Here is a 16,890-nt window from a genome sequence, read left to right as displayed (position 1 = left end):
GTGCAACTTTTTCGGTAATATTAAGTTGGTAATCCTGCAATAACATTATAGTTTTACTTTCGCGCAAATCAGTAAAATTGATTTTTTTCGGCTTATGCGGTACAGTGCTCAAGTGATTAATATACAATTTACAAGATAATCGACTTAGAGTCTAAACCTAAGAAAGTGCAACTTTTTCGGTAATATTAAGTTGTTAGTCCTGCAATAACATTATAGTTTTCCTTTCGCGCAAATCAGTAAAATTGATGTTTTTCGGCTTATGCGGTACAGTGCTCAAGTGATTAATATACAATTTACAAGATAATCGACTTAGAGTCTAAACCTAAGAAAGTGCAACTTTTTCGGTAATATTAAGTTGTTAATCCTGCAATAACATTATAGTTTTCCTTTCGCGCAAATCAGTAAAATTCATGTTTTTCGGCTTAAGCGGTACAGTGCTCACGCAATTAACATACAATTTCGAAGAAAATCGACTTTAAGTCTAAAACTAAGAAAGTACAATTTTTTCCGTTATATGAATATGTAAATTCTGCAATAACATTATAATTTTACATTCGCGTAAATCAGTAAAATTGATGTTTTTCGGCTTATGCGCTACAGTGCTCAAGTGATTAACATACAATTTACAAGAAAATCGACTTTGAGTCTAAACCTAAGAAAGTGCAACTTTTTCGGTAATATTAAGTTGTTAATCCTGCAATAACATTATAGTTTTACTTTCGCGCAAATCAGTATAATTGATGTTTTTCGGCTTATGCGGTACAGTGCTCAAGTGATTAACATACAATTTACAAGAAAATCGACTTTAAGTCTAAAATTAAGAAAGTGCAATTTTTTCGGTTATATGAATATGTAAATTCTGCAATAACATTATAATTTTACATTCGCGTAAATCAGTAAAATTGATGTTTTTCGGCTTATGCGCTACAGTGCTCAAGTGATTAACATACAATTTACAAGAAAATCGACTTTAAGTCTAAAACTAAGAAAGTACAATTTTTTCGGTTATATGAATATGTAAATTCAGCAATAACATTATAATTTTACTTTCGTATATGAATATGTCAATTCTGCAATAACAATATAATTTGACTTTCGCTCACATCAGTAAAATTCATGTTTTTCAGTTTAAGCAGTACAGTGTTCACGCAATTGACATACAATTTACAAGAAAATCGACTTTGAGTCTAAAATTAAGCAAGTGCAATTTTTTCGGTTATATGAATGTGTTATTTCTGCAATAACAATATAATTTGACTTTCGCTCAAATCAGTCAAATTCATGTTTTTCGGTTTAAGCGGTACAGTGCTCACGCAATTGACATACAATTTACAAAAAAATCGACTTTGAGTCTAAACCTAAGAAAGTGCAACTTTTTCGCTAATATTATTTTGTTAATCCTGCAATAACAATATAATTTGACTTTCGCACAAATCAGTAAAATTCATGTTTTTCGGCTTAAGCGGTACAATGCTCTCGCAACTGAAATACAATTTACAAGAAAATCGACTTTAAGTCTAATATTAAGCAAGTGCAATTTTTTCGGTTATATGAATATGTCAATTCTGCAATAGCTTTTTAATCTTACTTTCGCGCAAATCAGTAAAATTGTTGTTTTTCGGCTTATGCGGTACAGTGCTCAGGTGATTAACATACCATTTACAAGAAAATCGACTTTGAGTCTAAACCAAAGAAAGTGCAACTTTTTCGGTAATATTAAGTTGGTAATCCTGCAATAACATTATAGTTTTACTTTCGCGCAAATCAGTAAAATTGATTTTTTTCGGCTTATGCGGTACAGTGCTCAACTGATTAACATACAATTTACAAGATAATCGACTTAGAGTCTAAACCTAAGAAAGTGCAACTTTTTCGGTAATATTAAGTTGTTAATCCTGCAATAACATTATAGTTTTCCTTTCGCGCAAATCAGTAAAATTGATGTTTTTCGGCTTATGCGGTACAGTGCTCAAGTGATTTACATACAATTAACAAGAAAATCGACTTTGAGTCTAACCCTAAGAAAGTGCAATTTTTTCGCTAATATTATTTTGTTAATCCTGCAATAACATTATAGTTTTACTTTCGCGCAAATCAGTATAATTGATGTTTTTCGGCTTATGCGGTACAGTGCTCAAGTGATTAACATACAATTTACAAGAAAATCGACTTTAAGTCTAAAATTAAGAAAGTGCAATTTTTTCGGTTATATTAATTTGTTAATCCTGCATTAACATTATAATTTTACTTTCGCGCAAATCACTAAAATTGATGTTTTTCGGCTTATGCGGTACAGTGCTCACGCAATTAACATACAATTTAGAAGAAAATCGACTTTAAGTCTAAAACTAAGAAAGTACAATTTTTTCCGTTATATGAATATGTAAATTCTGCAATAACATTATAATTCTACATTCGCGTAAATCAGTAAAATTGATGTTTTTCGACTTATGCGCTACAGTGCTCAAGTGATTAACATACAATTTACAAGAAAATCGACTTTGAGTCTAAACCTAAGAAAGTGCAACTTTTTCGGTAATATTAAGTTGTTAATCCTGCAAAAACATTATAGTTTTACTTTCGCGCAAATCAGTATAATTGATGTTTTTCGGCTTATGCGGTACAGTGCTCAAGTGATTAACATACAATTTACAAGAAAATCGACTTTAAGTCTAAAATTAAGAAAGTGCAATTTTTTCGGTTATATTAATTTGTTAATCCTGCATTAACATTATAATTTTACTTTCGAGCAAATCACTAAAATTGATGTTTTTCGGCTTATGCGGTACAGTGCTCACGCAATTAACATACAATTTAGAAGAAAATCGACTTTAAGTCTAAAACTAAGAAAGTACAATTATTTCGGTTATATGAATATGTAAATTCTGCAATAACATTATAATTTTACTTTCGCGCAAATCAGTAATATTGATGTTTTTCGGCTTAAGCAGTACAGTGCTGCCGCAATTGACATACAATTTACAAGATAATTTGAGTCTTAACCTAAGAAAGTGCAACTTTTTCGGTAATATTAATTTGTTAATAATGCAATAACAATATAATTTTACTTTCGCTCAAATCAGTAAAATTCATGTTTTTCGGCTTAAGCGGTACAGTGCTCACGCAACTAAATACAATTTACAAGAAAATCGACTTTAAGTCTAAAATTAAGCAAGTGCAATTTTTTCGGTTATATGAATATGTAAATTCTGCAATAACATTATAATTTTACTTTCGCGCAAATCAGTAATATTGATGTTTTTCGGCTTAAGCAGCACAGTGCTGCCGCAATTGACATACAATTTACAAGAAAATCGACTTTGAGTCTAAGCCTAAGAAAGTGCAACTTTTTCGGTAATATTAATTTGTTAATCCTGCAATAACAATATAATTTGACTTTCACTCAAATCAGTAAAATTCATGTTTTTCGGCTTAAGCGGTACAGTGCTCACGCAACTGAAATACAATTTATAAGAAAATCGACTTTAGGTCTAAAGCTATTGTAAGAAAGTGCAATTTTTTCGGTTATATGAATATGTAAATTCTGCAATAACATTATAATTTTACTTTCGCGCAAATCAGTAATATTGATGTTTTTCGGCTTAAGCAGTACAGTGCTGCCGCAATTGACATACAATTTACAAGATAATTTGAGTCTTAACCTAAGAAAGTGCAACTTTTTCGGTAATATTAATTTGTTAATAATGCAATAACAATATAATTTTACTTTCGCTCAAATCAGTAAAATTCATGTTTTTCGGCTTAAGCGGTACAGTGCTCACGCAACTAAATACCATTTACAAGAAAATCGACTTTGAGTCTAAACCTAAGAAAGTGCAACTTTTTCGGTAATATTAAGTTGTTAATCCTGCAATAACATTATAGTTTTACTTTCGCGCAAATCAGTAAAATTGATGTTTTTCGGCTTTGCGGTACAGTGCTCAAGTGATTAACATACAATTTACAAGAAAATCGACTTTGAGTCTAAACCTAAGAAAGTGCAACTTTTTCGGTAATATTAAGTTGTTAATCCTGCAATAACATTATAGTTTTACTTTCGCGCAAATCAGTAAAATTGATGTTTTTCGGCTTATGCGGTACAGTGCTCAAGTGATTAACATACAATTTACAAGAAAATCGACTTTGAGTCTAAACCTAAGAAAGTGCAATTTTTTCGGTTATACTAATTTGTTAATCCTGCATTAACATTATAATTTTACTTTCGCGCAAATCAGTAAAATTGATGTTTTTCGGCTTATGCGGTACAGTGCTCACGCAATTAACATACAATTTAGAAGAAAATCGACTTTAAGTCTAAAACTAAGACAGTACAATTTTTTCGGTTATATGAATATGTAAATTCAGCAATAACATTATAATTTTACTTTCGTATATGAATATGTCAATTCTGCAATAACAATATAATTTGACTTTCGCTCACATCAGTAAAATTCATGTTTTTCAGTTTAAGCAGTACAGTGTTCACGCAATTGACATACAATTTACAAGAAAATCGACTTTGAGTCTAAAATTAAGCAAGTGCAATTTTTTCGGTTATATGAATGTGTTATTTCTGCAATAACAATATAATTTGACTTTCGCTCAAATCAGTCAAATTCATGTTTTTCGGTTTAAGCGGTACAGTGCTCACGCAATTGACATACAATTTACAAAAAAATCGACTTTGAGTCTAAACCTAAGAAAGTGCAACTTTTTCGCTAATATTATTTTGTTAATCCTGCAATAACAATATAATTTGACTTTCGCACAAATCAGTAAAATTCATGTTTTTCGGCTTAAGCGGTACAATGCTCTCGCAACTGAAATACAATTTACAAGAAAATCGACTTTAAGTCTAATATTAAGCAAGTGCAATTTTTTCGGTTATATTAATATGTCAATTCTACAATAGCTATTTAATCTTACTTTCGCGCAAATCAGTAAAATTGTTGTTTTTCGGCTTATGCGGTACAGTGCTCAGGTGATTAACATACCATTTACAAGAAAATCGACTTTGAGTCTAAACCAAAGAAAGTGCAACTTTTTCGGTAATATTAAGTTGGTAATCCTGCAATAACATTATAGTTTTACTTTCGCGCAAATCAGTAAAATTGATTTTTTTCGGCTTATGCGGTACAGTGCTCAAGTGATTAACATACAATTTACAAGATAATCGACTTAGAGTCTAAACCTAAGAAAGTGCAACTTTTTCGGTAATATTAAGTTGTTAATCCTGCAATAACATTATAGTTTTCCTTTCGCGCAAATCAGTAAAATTGATGTTTTTCGGCTTATGCGGTACAGTGCTCAAGTGATTTACATACAATTTACAAGAAAATCGACTTTGAGTCTAAACCTAAGAAAGTGCAATTTTTTCGCTAATATTATTTTGTTAATTCTGCAATAACAATATAATTTGACTTTCGCACAAATCAGTAAAATTCATGTTTTTCGGCTTAAGCGGTACAGTGCTCACGCAATTAACATACAATTTCGAAGAAAATCGACTTTAAGTCTAAAACTAAGAAAGTACAATTTTTTCCGTTATATGAATATGTAAATTCTGCAATAACATTATAATTTTACATTCGCGTAAATCAGTAAAATTGATGTTTTTCGGCTTATGCGCTACAGTGCTCAAGTGATTAACATACAATTTACAAGAAAATCGACTTTGAGTCTAAACCTAAGAAAGTGCAACTTTTTCGGTAATATTAAGTTGGTAATCCTGCAATAACATTATAGTTTTACTTTCGCGCAAATCAGTAAAATTAATGTTTTTCGGCTTAAGCGGTACAGTGCTCACGCAACTGAAATACAATTTACAAGAAAATCGACTTTAAGTCTAAAACTAAGAAAGTACAAATTTTTCGGTTATATGAATATGTAAATTCTGCAATAACAATATAATTTTACTTTCGCGCAAATCAGTAAAATTGATGTTTTTCGGCCTAAGCGGTACAGCGCTCAAGTAATTAACATACAATTTACAAGAAAATCGGCTTAAAGTAAAAATCTAAGAAAGTTCCATTTTTTCTTTTCTTTTTTTTATATTAATTTGTTAATCCTGCCATAACATTATAGTTTTACTTTCGCGCAAATCAGTCAAATTGATGTTTTTCGGCTTAAGCAGCACAGTGCTGCCGCAATTGACATACAATTTACAAGAAAATCGACTTTGAGTCTAAACCTAAGAAAGTCCAACTTTTTCGCTAATATTATTTTGTTAATCCTGCAATAACAATATAATTTGACTTTCGCACAAATCAGTAAAATTCATGTTTTTCGGCTTAAGCGGTACAGTGCTCACGCAATTAACATACAATTTCGAAGAAAATCGACTTTAAGTCTAAAACTAAGAAAGTACAATTTTTTCCGTTATATGAATATGTAAAATCTGCAATAACATTATAATTTTACTTTCGCGCAAATCAGTAAAATTGATGTTTTTCGGCTTATGCGGTACAGTGCTCAAGTGATTAACATACAATTTACAAGAAAATCGACTTTGAGTCTAAACCTAAGAAAGTGCAACTTTTTCGGTAATATTAAGTTGTTTATCCTGCAATAACATTATAGTTTTACTTTCGCGCAAATCAGTAAAATTGATGTTTTTCGGCTTATGCGGTACAGTGCTCAAGTGATTAACATACAATTTACAAGAAAATCGATTTTGAGTCTAAACCTAAGAAAGTGCAATTTTTTCGGTTATATTAATTTGGTAATCCTGCATTAACATTATAATTTTACTTTCGCGCAAATCAGTAAAATTGATGTTTTTCGTCTTATGCGGTACAGTGCTCACGCAATTAACATACAATTTATAAGAAAATCGACTTTAAGTCTAAAACTAAGACAGTACAATTTTTTCGGTTATATGAATATGTAAATTCAGCAATAACATTATAATTTTACTTTCGTGCAAATCAGTAAAATTGATGTTTTTCGGTCTAAGCGGTACAGCGCTCAAGTAATTAACATACAATTTACAAGAAAATCGGCTTGAAGTAAAAATCTAAGAAAGTTCCATTTTTTCTTTTCTTTTTTTTATATTAATTTGTTAATCCTGCCATAACATTATAGTTTTACTTTCGCGCAAATCAGTAAAATTGATGTTTTTCGGCTTAAGCGGCATAGTGTTGCCGCAATTGACATACAATTTACAAGAAAATCGACTTTGAGTCTAAACCTAAGAAAGTGCAACTTTTTCGCTAATATTCTTTTGTTAATCCTGCAATAATATGTCAATTCTGCAATAGCTATTTAATCTTACTTTCGCGCAAATCAGTAAAATTGTTGTTTTTCGGCTTATGCGGTACAGTGCTCAGGTGATTAACATACCATTTACAAGAAAATCGACTTTGAGTCTAAACCAAAGAAAGTGCAACTTTTTCAGTAATATTAAGTTGGTAATCCTGCAATAACATTATAATTTTACTTTCGCGCAAATCAGTAAAATTGATGTTTTTCGGCTTATGCGGCACAGTGCTCAAGTGATTAACATACAATTTACAAGAAAATCGACTTTGAGTCTAAACCTAAGAAAGTGCAACTTTTTCGGTAATATTAAGTTGTTAATCCTGCAATAACATTATAGTTTTACTTTCGCGCAAATCAGTAAAATTGATGTTTTTCGGCTTATGCGGTACAGTGCTCAAGTGATTAACATACAATTTACAAGAAAATCGACTTTGAGTCTAAACCTAAGAAAGTGCAATTTTTTCGGTTATATTAATTTGTTAATCCTGCATTAACATTATAATTTTACTTTCGCGCAAATCAGTAAAATTGATGTTTTTCGGCTTATGCGGTACAGTGCTCACGCAATTAACATACAATTTCGAAGAAAATCGGCTTTAAGTCTAAAACTAAGAAAGTACAATTTTTTCGGTTATATGAATATGTAAATTCTGCAATAACATTATAATTTTACTTTCGCGCAAATCAGTAATATTGCTGTTTTTCGGTTTAAGCAGTACAGTGCTGCCGCAATTGACATACAATTTACAAGATAATTTGAGTCTAAACCTAAGAAAGTGCAACTTTTTCGGTAATATTAATTTGTTAATCCTGCAATAACAATATAATTTTACTTTCGCTCAAATCAGTAAAATTCAAGTTTTTCGGCTTAAGCGGTACAGTGCTCACGCAACTGAAATACAATTTACAAGAAAATCAACTTTAAGTCTAAAACTAAGAAAGTACAATTTTTTCGGTTATATGAATATGTAAATTCTGCAATAACAATATAATTTAACTTTCGCGCAAATCAGTAAAATTGATGTTTTTCGGCCTAAGCGGTACAGCGCTCAAGTAATTAACATACAATATACAAGAAAATCGGCTTGAAGTAAAAATCTAAGAAAGTTCCATTTTTTCTTTTCTTTTTTTTATATTAATTTGTTAATCCTGCCATAACATTATAGTTTACAGTGCTCACGCAACTGAAATACAATTTACAAGAAAATCGACTTTAAGTCTAAAGCTAAGAAAGTGCAATTTTTTCGGTTATATGAATATGTCAATTCTGCAATAGCTATATAATTTTACTTTCACGCAAATCAGTAAAATTGATGATTTTCGGCTTATGCGGTACAGTGCTCAAGTGATTAACATACAATTTACAAGAAAATCGGCTTTAAGTAAAAATCTAAGAAAGTTCAATTTTTTCTTTTCTTTTTTTATATTAATTTGTTAATCCTGCCATAACATTATAGTTTACAGTGCTCACGCAACTGAAATACAATTTACAAGAAAATCGACTTTAAGTCTAAAGCTAAGAAAGTGCAATTTTTTCGGTTATATGAATATGTCAATTCTGCAAAGCTAAATAATTTTACTTTCACGCAAATCAGTAAAATTCATGTTTTTCGGCTTAAGCGGTACAGTGCTCACGCAATTAACATACAATTTAGAAGAAAATCGACTTTAAGTCTAAAACTAAGAAAGTACAATTTTTTCGGTTATATGAATATGTAAATTTTGCAATAACATTATAATTTTACTTTCGCGCTATTCAGTAATATTGATGTTTTTCGGCTTAAGCAGTACAGTGCTGCCGCAATTGACATACAATTTACAAGATAATTTGAGTCTAAACCTAAGAAAGTGCAACTTTTTCGATAATATAAATTTGTTAATCCTGCAATAACAATATAATTTGACTTTCGCTCAAATCAGTAAAATTCATGTTTTTCGGTTTAAGCGGTACAGTGCTCACGCAATTAACATACAATTTAGAAGAAAATCGACTTTAAGTCTAAAACTAAGAAAGTACAATTTTTTCGGTTGTATGAATATGTAAATTTTGCAATAACATTATAATTTTACTTTCGCGCTATTCAGTAATATTGATGTTTTTCGGCTTAAGCAGTACAGTGCTGCCGCAATTGACATACAATTTACAAGATAATTTGAGTCTAAACCTAAGAAAGTGCAACTTTTTCGATAATATAAATTTGTTAATCCTGCAATAACAATATAATTTGACTTTCGCTCAAATCAGTAAAATTCATGTTTTTCGGCTTAAGCGGTACAGTGCTCACGCAACTGAAATAAAATTTACAAGAAAACAGACTTTAAGTCTAAAACTAAGAAAGTGCAATTTTTTCGGTTATATGAATATGTAAATTCTGCATAACATAATAATTTTACTTTCGCTCAAATCAGTAAAATTCATGTTTATCGGTTTAAGCGGTACAGTGCTCACGCAATTAACATACAATTTAGAAGAAAATCGACTTTAAGTCTAAAACTAAGAAAGTACAATTTTTTCGGTTATATGAATATGTAAATTTTGCAATAACATTATAATTTTACTTTCGCGCTATTCAGTAATATTGATGTTTTTCGGCTTAAGCAGTACAGTGCTGCCGCAATTGACATACAATTTACAAGATAATTTGAGTCTAAACCTAAGAAAGTGCAACTTTTTCGATAATATAAATTTGTTAATCCTGCAATAACAATATAATTTGACTTTCGCTCAAATCAGTAAAATTCATGTTTTTCGGCTTAAGCGGTACAGTGCTCATGCAACTGAAATACAATTTACAAGAAAATCGACTTTAAAACTACAACTAAGAAAGTGCAATTTTTTCGGTTATATGAATATGTTAATTCTGCAATAACAATATAATTTGACTTTCGCTCAAATCAGTAAAATTCATATTTTTCGGTTTAAGCGGTACAGTGCTCACGCAATTGACATACAATTTAGAAGCAAATCGACTTTAAGTCTAAAACTAAGAAAGTACAATTTTTTCTTTTATATGAATATGTAAATTCTGCCATAACATTATAATTTTACTTCCGCGGAAATCAGTAATATTGATGTTTTTCGGCTTAAGCAGTACAGTGCTGCCGCAATATACATACAATTTACAACAAAATCGACTTTGAGTCTAAACCTAAGAAAGTGCAACTTTTTCGGTAATATTAATTTGTTAATCCTGCAATAACAATATAATTTGACTTTCGCTCAAATCAGTAAAATTCATGTTTTTCGGCATAAGTAGTACAGTGCTCACGCAACTGACATACAATTTACAAGACAATCGACTTTGAGTCTAAACCTAAGAAAGTGCAACTTTTTCGGTAATATTAATTTGTTAATCCTGCAATAACAATATAATTTGACTTTCGCTCAAATCAGTAAAATTCATGTTTATCGGCATAAGCAGTCCAGTGCTCACGCAACTGACATACAATTTACAAGAAAATCGACTTTGAGTCTGAACCTAAGAAAGTGCAACTTTTTCGGTTATATTAATTTGTTAATCCTGCAATAACAATATAATTTGACTTTCGCTCAAATCAGTAAAATTCATGTTTTTCGGCATAAGCAGTACAGTGCTCACGCAACTGACATACAATTTACCAGAAAATCGACTTTGAGTCTAAACCTAAGAAAGTGCAACTTTTTCGGTAATATTAATTTGTTAATCCTGCAAAAGCAATATAATTTGACTTTCGCTCAAATCAGTAAAATTCATGTTTTTCGGCTTAAGCGGTACATTGCTCACGCAACTGAAATACAATTTACAAGAAAATCGACTTTAAGTCTAAAACTAAGAAAGTGCAATGTTTTCGGTTATATGAATATGTCAATTCTGCAATAACAATATAATTTGACTTTCGCTCAAATCAGTAAAATTCATGTTTTTCGGTTTAAGCGGTACAGTGCTAACGCAATTGACATACAATTTAGAAGCAAATCGAGTTTAAGTCTAAAACTAAGAAAGTGCAATGTTTTCGGTTATATGAATATGTCAATTCTGCAATAACAATATAATTTGACTTTCGCTCAAATCAGTAAAATTCATGTTTTTCGGTTTAAGCGGTACAGTGCTCACGCAATTGACATACAATTTAGAAGCAAATCGAGTTTAAGTCTAAAACTAAGAAAGTACAATTTTTTCGGTTATATGAATATGTAAATTCTGCAATAACATTATAAATTTACTTTCCCTCAAATCAGTAAAATTCATGTTTTTCGGCATAAGCAGTCCAGTGCTCACGCAACTGACATACAATTTACAAGAAAATCGACTTTGAGTCTGAACCTAAGAAAGTGCAATTTTTCGGTAATATTAATTTGTTAATCCTGCAATAACAATATAATTTGACTTTCGCTCAAATCAGTAAAATTCATGTTTTTCGGCATAAGCACTACAGTGCTCACGCAACTGACATACAATTTACCAGAAAATCGACTTTGAGTCTAAACCTAAGAAAGTGCAACCTTTTCGGTAATATTAATTTGTTAATCCTGCAAAAGCAATATAATTTGACTTTCGCTCAAATCAGTAAAATTCATGTTTTTCGGCTTAAGCGGAACATTGCTCACGCAACTGAAATACAATTTACAAGAAAATCGACTTTAAGTCTAAAACTAAGAAAGTGCAACTTTTTCGGTAATATTAATTTGTTAATCCTGCAATAACAATATAATTTGACTTTCGCTCAAATCAGTAAAATTCATGTTTTTCGGTTTAAGCGGTAAAGTGCTCACGCAATTGACATACAATTTAGAAGCAAATCGAGTTTAAGTCTAAAACTAAGAAAGTGCAATGTTTTCGGTTATATGAATGTGTCAATTTTTCAATAACAATATAATTTGACTTTCGCTCAAATAAGTAAAATTCATGTTTTTCGGTTTAAGCGGTACAGTGCTCACGCAATTGACATACAATTTAGAAGCAAATCGATTTTAAGTCTAAAACTAAGAAAGTACAATTTTTTCGGTTATATGAATATGTAAATTCTGCAATAACATTATAAATTTACTTTCCCTCAAATCAGTAAAATTCATGTTTTTCGGCTTAAGCAGTACATCGCTCACGCAACTGACATACAATTTACAAGAAAATCGACTTTGAGTCTAAACCTAAGAAAGTGCAACTTTTTCGGTAATATTAATTTGTTAATCCTGCAATAACAATATAATTTGACTTTCGCTCAAATCAGTAAAATTCATGTTTTTCGGTTTAAGCAGTAAAGTGCTCACGCAATTGACATACAATTTAGAAGCAAATCGAGTTTAAGTCTAAAACTAAGAAAGTGTAATGTTTTCGGTTATATGAATATGTCAATTCTGCAATAACAATATAATTTGACTTTCGCTCAAATCAGTAAAATTCATGTTTTTCGGTTTAAGCGGTACAGTGCTCACGCAATTAACATACAATTTAGAAGCAACTCGACTTTGAGTCTAAAACTAAGAAAGTACAATTTTTTCGGTTATATGAAAATGTAAATTCTGCAACAACATTATAACTTTACTTTCGCGCAAATCAGTAAAATTGATGATTTTCGGCTTATGCGGTACAGTGCTCAAGTGATTAACATACAATTTACAAGAGAATCGGCTTTAAGTAAAAATCTAAGAAAGTTCAATTATTTCTTTCCTTTTTTTTATATTAATTTGTTAATCCTGCCATAACATTATAGTTTACAGTGCTCACGCAACTGAAATACAATTTACATGAAAATCGACTTTAAGTCTAAAGCTAAGAAAGTGCAATTTTTGGTTATATGAATATGTCAATTCTGCAATAACAATATAATTTGACTTTCGCTCAAATCAGTAAAATTCATGTTTTTCGGTTTCAGCAGTACAGTGCTCACGCAATTGACATACAATTTACAAGAAAATCGACTTTAAGTCTAAAACTAAGAAAGTACAATTTTCTCGGTTATATGAATATGTAAATTCTGCAATAACATTATAATTTTACTTTCGCGCAAATCAGTAGTATTGATGTTTTTCGGCTTAAGCAGTACAGTGCTGCCGCAATTGACATACAATTTAGAAGAAAATCGACTTTGAGTCTAAACCTAAAAAAGTGCAACTTTTTCGATAATATTAATTTTTTAATCCTGCAATAACAATATAATTTGACTTTCGCTCAAATCAGTAAAATTCTTGTTTTTCGGCTTAAGCGGTACAGTGCTCATGCAACTGAAATACAATTTACAAGAAAATCGACTTTAAGTCTAAAACTAAGAAAGTGCAATTTTTTCGGTTATATGAATATGTTAATTCTGCAAAAACAATATAATTTGACTTTCGCTCAAATCAGTAAAATTGATGTTTTTCGGCCTAAGGGGTACAGCGCTCAAGTAATTAACATACAATTTACAAGAAAATCGACTTTAAGTCTAAAACTAAGAAAGTGCAATTTTTTCGGTTATATTAATTTGTCAATTCGGCAATAGCAATATAATTTTACTTACGCGCAAATCAGTAAAATTGATGTTTTTCGGCTTATGCGGTACAGTGCTCAAGTGATTAACATACAATTTACAAGAAAATCGACTTTGAGTCTAAACCTAAGAAAGTGCAACTTTTTCGGTAATATTAAGTTGTTAATTCTGCAATAACATTATAATTTTACTTTCGCGCTAATCAGTAAAATTGATGATTTTCGGCTTATGCGGTACAGTGCTCAAGTGATTAACATACAATTTACAAAAAAATCGACTTTGAGTCTAAACCTAAGAAAGTGCAACTTTTTCGGTAATATTAATTTGTTAATCCTGCAATAACAATATAATTTGACTTTCGCTCAAATCAGTAAAATTCATGTTTTTCGGCTTAAGCGGTACAGTGCTCACGCAACTGAAATACAATTTACAAGAAAATCGAATTTAGGTCTAAAGCTATTGTAAGAAAGTGCAACTTTTTCGGTTATATGAATATGTTAATTCTGCAATAACAATATAATTTTACTTTCGCGCAAATCAGTAGTATTAATGTTTTTCGGCTTAAGCAGTACAGTGCTACCGAAATTAGCATACAATTTACAAGAAAATCGACTTTAAGTCTAAACCTAAGAAAGTGCAATTTTTTCGGTTATATTAATTTGTCAATTCTGCAATAGCAATATAATTTTACTTACGCGCAAATCAGTAAAATTGATGTTTTTCGGCTTATGCGGTACAGTGCTCAAGTGATTAACATACAATTTACAAGAAAATCGACTTTGAGTCTAAACCTAAGAAAGTGCAACTTTTTCGGTAATATTAAGTTGTTAATTCTGCAATAACATTATAATTTTACTTTCGCGCTAATCAGTAAAATTGATGATTTTCGGCTTATGCGGTACAGTGCTCAAGTGATTAACATACAATTTACAAAAAAATCGACTTTGAGTCTAAACCTAAGAAAGTGCAACTTTTTCGGTAATATTAATTTGTTAATCCTGCAATAACAATATAATTTGACTTTCGCTCAAATCAGTAAAATTCATGTTTTTCGGCTTAAGCGGTCTAGTGCTCACGCAACTGAAATACAAATTACAAGAAAATCGAATTTAGGTCTAAAGCTATTGTAAGAAAGTGCAATTTTTTCGGTTATATGAATATGTCAATTCTGCAATAGCTATATAATTTTACTTTCGCGCAAATCAGTAAAATTGTTGTTTTCCGGCTTATGCGGTACAGTGCTCAAGTGATTAACATACAATTTACAAGAAAATCGACTTTGCGTCTAAACCTAAGAAAGTACAACTTTTTCGGTAATATTAAGTTATTATTCCTGCAATAACATTATAGTTTTACTTTCGCGCAAATCAGTAAAATTGATGTTTTTCGGCTTATGCGGTACAGTGCTCACGCAACTGACATACATTTTACAAGAAAATCGACTTTGAGTCTAAACCTAAGAAAGTGCAACTTTTTCGGTAATATTAATTTGTTAATCCTGCAATAACAATATAATTTTACTTTCGCGCAAATCAGTAATATTGATGTTTTTCGGCTTAAGCAGTACAGTGCTGCCGCAATTGACATACAATTTACAAAAAAATCGACTTTGAGTCTAAACCTAAGAAAGTGCAACTTTTTCGATAATATTAATTTTTTAATCCTGCAATAACAATATAATTTGACTTTCGCTCAAATCAATAAAATTCATGTTTTTCGGCTTAAGCGGTACAGTGCTCATGCAACTGAAATACAATTTACAAGAAAATCGACTTTAAGTCTAAAACTATGAAAGTGCAATTTTTTCGGTTATATGAATATGTTAATTCTGCAATAACAATATAATTTGACTTTCGCTCAAATCAGTAAAATTCATGTTTTTCGGTTTAAGCGGTACAGTGTTCACGCAATTGACATACAATTTAGAAGAAAATCGACTCTAAGTCTAAAACTAAGAAAGTACAATTTTTTGGGTTATATGAATATGTAAATTCTGCAGTAACATTATAATTTTACTTTCGCTCAAATCAGTAAAATTGATGTTTTTCGGCTTACAGGGTACAGCGCTCAAGTAATTAACATACAATTTACAAGAAAATCGGCTTTAAGTAAAAACCTAAGAAAGTGCAACTTTTTCGGTTATATGAATATGTTAATCCTGCAATAACAATATAATTTGACTTTCGCTCAAATCAGTAAAATTCATGTTTTTCGGCTTAAGCGGTACAGTGCTCACGCAACTGAAATACAATTTACAAGAAAATCGACTTTAGGTCTAAAGCTATTGTAAGAAAGTGCAATTTTTTCGGTTATATGAATATGTCAATTCTGCAATAGCTATATAATTTTACTTTCGCGCAAATCAGTAAAATTGTTGTTTTTCGGCTTATGCGGTACAGTGCTCAAGTGGTTAACATACAATTTACAAAAAAATCGACTTTGAGTCTAAACCTAAGATAGTGCAACTTTTTCGGTAATATTAATTTGTTAATCCTGCAATAACAATATAATTTGACTTTCGCTCAAATCAGTAAAATTTATGTTTTTCGGCTTAAGCAGTACAGTGCTCACGCAACTGACATACAATTTACAAGAAAATCGACTTTGAGTGTAAACCTAAGAAAGTGCAACTTTTTCGGTAATATTAATTTGTTAATCCTGCAAAATCAATATAATTTGACTTTCGCGCAAATCAGTAAAATTGATTTTTTTCGGCTTATGCGGTACAGTGCTCACGCAACTGACATACAATTTACAAGAAAATCGACTTTGAGTGTAAACCTAAGAAAGTGCAACTTTTTCGGTAATATTAATTTGTTAATCCTGCAAAATCAATATAATTTGACTTTCGCTCAAATCAGTAAAATTCATGTTTTTCGGCATAAGCAGTACAGTGCTCACGCAACTGACATACATTTTACAAGAAAATCGACTTTGAGTCTAAACCTAAGAAAGTGCAACTTTTTCGGTAATATTAATTTGTTAATCCTGCAATAACTATATAATTTGACTTTCGCTCAAATCAGTAAAATTCATGTTTTTCGGCTTAAGCGGTACAGTGCTCACGCAACTGAAATACAATTTACAAGAAAATCTACTTTAAGTCTAAAACTAAGAAAGTGCAATGTTTTCGGTTATATGAATATGTCAATTCTGCAATAACAATATAATTTGACTTTCGCT

The sequence above is a fragment of the Bactrocera oleae genome, chromosome X (genome assembly GCF_042242935.1).
Source record: "Bactrocera oleae isolate idBacOlea1 chromosome X, idBacOlea1, whole genome shotgun sequence".
NCBI classification, from domain to species: Eukaryota; Metazoa; Arthropoda; class Insecta; order Diptera; family Tephritidae; genus Bactrocera; species Bactrocera oleae.
The sequence above is the reverse complement of the archived record's forward strand: the minus strand, read 5'-3'. Positions refer to the sequence as shown.